The sequence below is a fragment of the Bubalus kerabau genome, chromosome X, assembly GCF_029407905.1.
Source record: "Bubalus kerabau isolate K-KA32 ecotype Philippines breed swamp buffalo chromosome X, PCC_UOA_SB_1v2, whole genome shotgun sequence".
NCBI classification, from domain to species: Eukaryota; Metazoa; Chordata; class Mammalia; order Artiodactyla; family Bovidae; genus Bubalus; species Bubalus kerabau.
This window is the reverse complement of record NC_073647.1, coordinates 105,355,501-105,361,617: the sequence shown is the minus strand read 5'-3', so window position 1 is coordinate 105,361,617 and position 6,117 is coordinate 105,355,501. Positions and strand designations below refer to the sequence as shown.

General features: G+C 46.3%; 1 long non-coding RNA gene across 1 annotated transcript; it reads left to right on the top strand.

The window, feature by feature from the left end:
- The first annotated feature begins 1,839 nt into the window (after positions 1-1,839).
- On the top strand, positions 1,840-5,884 carry LOC129639769 (uncharacterized). Its single transcript, XR_008708593.1, has 3 exons — positions 1,840-2,000; positions 4,056-4,203; positions 4,847-5,884. It is a non-coding gene; the product is annotated as an uncharacterized LOC129639769 (long non-coding RNA).
- Positions 5,885-6,117: the final 233 nt, after the last annotated feature.

Sequence of the window (6,117 nt, the reverse complement as noted above, 5' to 3'; positions counted from 1 at the left end):
GATATCAGTTTGTGTGCTGGGATTATAAACAGGAACCCAAACTGCAATCTTTGAAGTCTCACCCACAGAGCAGACATGCTGCCTGGAACATTTTCCCAATTGGGACTCCAGATGTACTGTGACATGGGGATTCACAGCACTGTTTAAGTCTGGATGTTGGTCAAAACCCAATTTGGTGATGTATCCTCTGCTCTTTCTATTTCTCTTTTCTTTTAATGTTAGTATATTGAAAATAAGCTAGATAATCTCTATAAATATTTGCATTATTTATTTGTGTATAGCAAGTGACTTATTTTGTTAACAAATCTTTTGAACCTGAGACGAAAGTACACTTAGGTTATATAAGGTTTTCACAAAAACTGGGTCCTTGGCTAAGAGGAGACCCTGCCTTGGGCCTGCTGGTGTAATAAACTGCACTCCACTATCTGCATTGTCCTTCTGAGTGAGTTTGTTTCCCAGAACGCGTGGCTACAACATTTGGTGCATTGGCCGGGAAACTCCTCACTTTAAAGAGACAAGTCCCATTTGGGACTACTTCGAGGCCTTGCGGCTTGAATCTTCTAGAGGGGGTAAGGCGCCTCACCCTTCTGGAATGATTCTGCTTCTCAATGCCCGGACCTTTCATGTTAGCAGGTAGTGGACGGCAGCAGGGGAACTGAGTGCTCAGGTGAGGAGGAACCCACCTGTTAGGGTGCAATAGAGGGCTTGATCACCCCCCTGGGAGGGACTAGAAGGGGCACAGACCCACAGGAGACTGGAATAGGCAGGTGGCAGTGATTGCTTGGTACACAGGTTGACGAGCATGTTAGGGTTTAGGAAGGAAATTTGTGAATGTCATTTAGGAGGTGGTGTCCATGCCGTCTTGGGGAAAATTATTACCAAGCAATCGCCAGGGGATTGTTAAGAGAAGAAACTTGGTCTTTGTGTGCTCGTATTCTGCCCTCCCCGAGGAGGTGCCCCATATGCTGTGAAATTCTTGACCCCTTCGGAATTGTCAGGCTAGGAGGGGGATACATAAGTGAGTACGAATTGGCTTTTTCTGAGACGGCCTGGGATGTGGGATATTTAACCCATCTGTGTTTTCATCTGCACCTGATCAAGCCCACCAAGCCAGAATGGACTTTAAAAGTTAAGGGAGAAACAGTCTTGGACCACGTGGTGTTCTGGTTCGGCCATGCCAACTGGCAGGTGAAGACACACCGATCCCCCTTCTCCCTCTGGGATCTGGCAGGTAAGGCTCTTTTCACCCCAATTATGAATGGCAATATAAGTGTTTCATTGAGTGGAAATATCAGAAGTACATAGGGTACTGAGAACTTCATAGACAGAATGAAAAGAAAAAGTAGAAGACGGTCTGAGAAGGTAAGCAAGATGGGAGGAAATGAATCTAAGGTAACTGTATTGGAGTGCATGATTAAAAATTCAAAGAAGGGATTTGGAGGAGACTGTGGGTTGAAGATGACGCCTAACCGCCTCCACATACCCTGTGAGGTCGAATGGCCCCCTATGGGAGTAGGATGGCCACCAGAGGACACCATGAACTTAAAAATAGTGGAAGCAGTCTATACAGTAGTCACAGGAGTGCTGGGATACCCAGATCAATATCCATATATTGACTCATGGCTAGGGTTAGCTCAAGACTCTCCTCCTTGGACAAGGTTCTGTATCCAAAAGGAAAAGGGGGAAATATTCATGGCACAAAAACTGACTGATGATAAAAAAGAAATTCTACAGGATTTGGACGGGGATGACCTGCCCCCTCCCCCATACTGAATGAGACACGCCCACCACCCAGTGCTCCACCAGGACTGGAGGCCGCCTTAATGCTCAATCCAGGGGCAGGTGAAGTTCCTGCAGCAGCCGCTGCTCCTCCGCCAGCTCTCCTGGAAGTCTTAGAGCCACTGTTTTGGCAGGCTCCGATCCCAGCAATGGAGACCTCTGGTCAATGCCCCCAGGATTCCGCCTCAGACGGATCTCCTAGATTGTATCCACCTCTCCCAGTGAGTACTGATGGGAAGGGGGAAGAAAACACAGGAATTAGAGACTGCGTTCCACCAAGGAACAGGGGCAAAGACCCCCACTACAGATGCCTCTCAGAGAGCTACAACAACCTCTGGTTCAGGATACATGTGGGCACTACCATCAGCCCCCTGTAGCCTATTATTACCAGCCATTTTCCTCTATGGATATATTAAACTGGCAGAGACACACTCTGCCATACTCAGGGGAGCCACAAGCCATGATTAGGCTAATGGAGACTATTTTTTGAACCCACCGCCCTACATGGGATGACATAATCCAACTACTAGGATCCCTTTTCAGCACTGAGGAAAGACACAGGATCCTAACTGAGGCCAGAAAGTGGTTAAGTGAAATGGCATCTGAGGGTACTGCAAACCTGCAGCAGTGGGCAGAACTAGCCACCCCTGACGAGAGGCCCAATGGGGACTGTGACACAGAGAAAGGGAGGGGCCACCTGTAGAGATATCGGGTGACTATTTTACAAGGTCTCAAGAGGGGGCCCTAAAACCTATGAGTATGGCAAAACCCTCTGAAGTGATTCAAAGGGAAAGTGAATCACCCTCTGAGTTCTATGAAAGACTGTGCGAGGCCTATAGACTTTATACACCAATAGATCCAGAGGCTGCTGGGTCTCAGATGGTGATAAATGCAGCCTTTGTGTCTCACGCCTACTCCAAAAATGTCAGATGGGGGGATACCAAGTGACTTATGAATTTTTATCAGAGACTTGCTGTCTAAATTGGGGGCACAAGTGACCTTTCCCCCCACAAAAGACCCACTCTTCAAGTGGGCCCAACCACTTATTTACTCTTCATCTCGGTAACCCCTCAAGATGAGTGGAGGTTGCACAATCTCCCGGAAGGGAAACCAGACAGGCTAAACAGTCAAGAGAGAGAGTTAACTCAACAATTCCCTGAGGTCTGGGCAGAAGACAACCTGCCCCCCGCCCCCCAGGCTTGTAAAACAAGTCCCAGTGGTAACAGAACTCAAATCCAGTACAATTACATCAGCACCCACCTTGGGCCTGCCAGAACTTGCTATGCCATTTACTCTTTACGTGACTGAAAAGGACAAGGTGGCTATGGGAGTGTTGTCCCAGACTATGGGGACATGGGACAGACCTATGGCTTATCTCTCAAAATGGCTGGAAAATGTTGCCACTGGGTGGCCGGGATGCTTATAGGCAGTTGCTGCGGTTGCCTTACTGGTTCGGGAGGCAACAAAGCTGACTTTGGGCCAAGATTTGATCATAAAAGTCCCACATGAGGTCAACACTCTCCCATGAGGGAGACCCCCATAAATGAAGGGACCCCCATAAATGGCTGTCGACATCCCAGATTACTCAATACCAGGGACTGTTATGTGAGAACCCCCATGTTACTATTGAGCCTTATCAGGCCCTGAATCTGGCCACTCTCCTTCCTGTGGGAGAAGGTAGGCCCTCACATGATTGCAAGGAAATCCTAGAAGAAGTTTATGCCAGCAGACCTGACTTGAGAGACCAGCCAATCCCAGACCCAGATTTGTTCCTGTACACCAATGGCACCAGCCTGGTGAAACAAGGACAATGACTGTCAGGATGTGCAGTAGTCATGGAAGAAGCCATCATTGAGGCTAGCTCTCTACCATCACACTAGTCTGCTCAATGGGTCAAACTATATGCTCTAATCCAAGCCCTCCAGCTGTCAAAAGGTAAGAAGACAAACGTTTACACAGACTCCAGGTATACTTTTGCTACTTTACTTGTACATGGGGCTTTATATAAAGAGAGAGGTCTTCTGACAGCCAACAGAAAGGACATTAAAAACAAAGAAGAAATCTTAACTCTATTAGGTGCTCTATGGGAACCTGAAAAGGTAGCAGTGATGCATTGTTGGGGTCACCAAAAGGAAGACACTCCACAAACATGGGGAAACCGACTAGCAGATAAAGCTGCAAAACATGTGGCTGAGAAGTTTGGGGCTGCTGGTGGGAGATCTACCAGAACCTTTGTACTCTCAAAAATGCCTGAGTTAACTTTGACTCTCCCACAGTACACCCCGGCCCAAGACCAGCTGGCTGAAGCAGGAAAGGCCACCAAAAATGAAAAAGGTCAATGCTGCCCCTGGACATAAACTAAAACCTCCAGGAATACAATTACAAGGTACTCTAAGTGGACTTTAAACCCTGCCGACACTCAAGGTATGTACCTTCTCAGGAAGGGTGGAGGCCTTCCCCACTGGAACTGAAAAAGCAAATGAAGTGGCTCACTGTCCGCTTTGAGAAATAATCCCAGATTTGGGTTCCCAACCAGTATAGGATCAGACAATGGCCCTGCCTTTGTAGCCAACTTAATTCAACAGGTATGTAAAGCTCTAAATATCAAGTGGAAATTGCACACGGCATATAGGCTCCAGAGTTCTGGGATGGTGGAACGAACCAACTGGACACTTAAAAGAGACACTCTCCAAGTGGATCATAGAGACTGACTGCTCCTGGGTGGACTTGCTTCCAACGGCTCTGCTCAGACTCAGGATGACCCCACAGTCCCATGGCTATTCTCCATATGAAATTGTTTATGGGAGACGCCCTCCCATAATAAAACAGGTGTCAACAAATTTGCCTCAGGTAAGGGGAGATGAGATTTCACAGCAGATGGAACAAGTGAGTAAGGTAATAAATCAGGTAGCTAAGTTTGTACAAGAAAGGGTGCTGTTCCCCCTTGGGGAACAGATTCACGAATTTGTGCCCGGGGATCAGGTGTGGGTCAAGGACTGGAAACATGACTCCTTGGCCCCACATTGGAAGGGTCCATATATTGTTGTTCTAATCAGCCCTACTGCAGTTAAAGTTGCAGGTTTCACTCCCTGGATCCACCACATGAGGGTGAATACAGCATACCATGCAGACCTGGAGGATGCCGAGTGGACTACACAAAAGGACCCCACTAATCCCTGTGAAACCAAGATCATCTTAAAGAAGAAAAAGAGATGAAGCTCTACAATCAACTGCTGCTACAAGGACTTGCTGGTATCATCTTGATACTAACCATAGTTTCAGCACAAGGAGGGACCTGTAGTATAATTAAAGTTGAATGTTGTGTATATATTCATGATTTATCTGGCAATATATCAGCCACCCTAGATAACATAAAAGGTCAGGTAAAAGATATGTCTGATGATAATCTTCCTTTTTGGACTTCGGTCCTATCTTGGGTGAAGGGTGATTGGTGGAAAACTATATTTACCATTGTTATAGTTGCCTTGATACTTATGCTTTGTGGACCCTGCATTTTACAATGTATTATGAACTTTGTAACCCAAAGGTTGGTGTCGTTCTCCCAAATTGGCAGTTGGAGAGCCAGGGTGCAATATATCCCTATGAATGATGCTCATACTATGAGTTAAGAGCATCAAGAGGGGGGAATGAAGGAGGAACCAGAATAGGCTCCATATTAAAAGCAGGACTCCATCTTGGGCCAGACTGTGGACTTTGAGCTATATGCCCAGTATCTATGGAAACGACATACCAACTGAAAAACCAGACCCCCTGGATAGAAGAGCCCCAGGGCTCATACCTAGACTCTCTGTTGCCTAAAAGAATACCCTAATTATCTGTGTAACCAAATAGAATCATAAATTCTATTATGCTTATTGGGGTATGACCACAGGCCTATTGATAATTGTCCACTGTTAACTACCTAGGCTTAAGGCATATGAATCACGGGTTAATTTTGAGTGTATCTTTCTTTTCCTTTGTTCAGACTAGTTTCAGGGAATTTGGGGAGGTGGGTTTGGGCACGTACACTTAGGGTATATAAGGTTTTCACAAAAACTGGTCAGGGTTCTTGGCTAAGAGGAGATTCTGCCTTGGGCCCATTGGTGTAATAAACTGCACTCCACTATCTGCATTGTCCTTCTGAGTGATTTTGTTTCCTGGAATGCATGGCTACAACACTGACACCAAAGCACTAATTCCTCATAGAGTTCAGGTGAAGGAAAGAAGTGTGCTCTAGATCCCTTTGTGGTCACCAAAACAGTCAACTGAAAAAAAAAGCACAATGTGAAAGTTGAGAATTATGTTTTATTTGGTAGCTTTACTGAGGACTATGCCCTG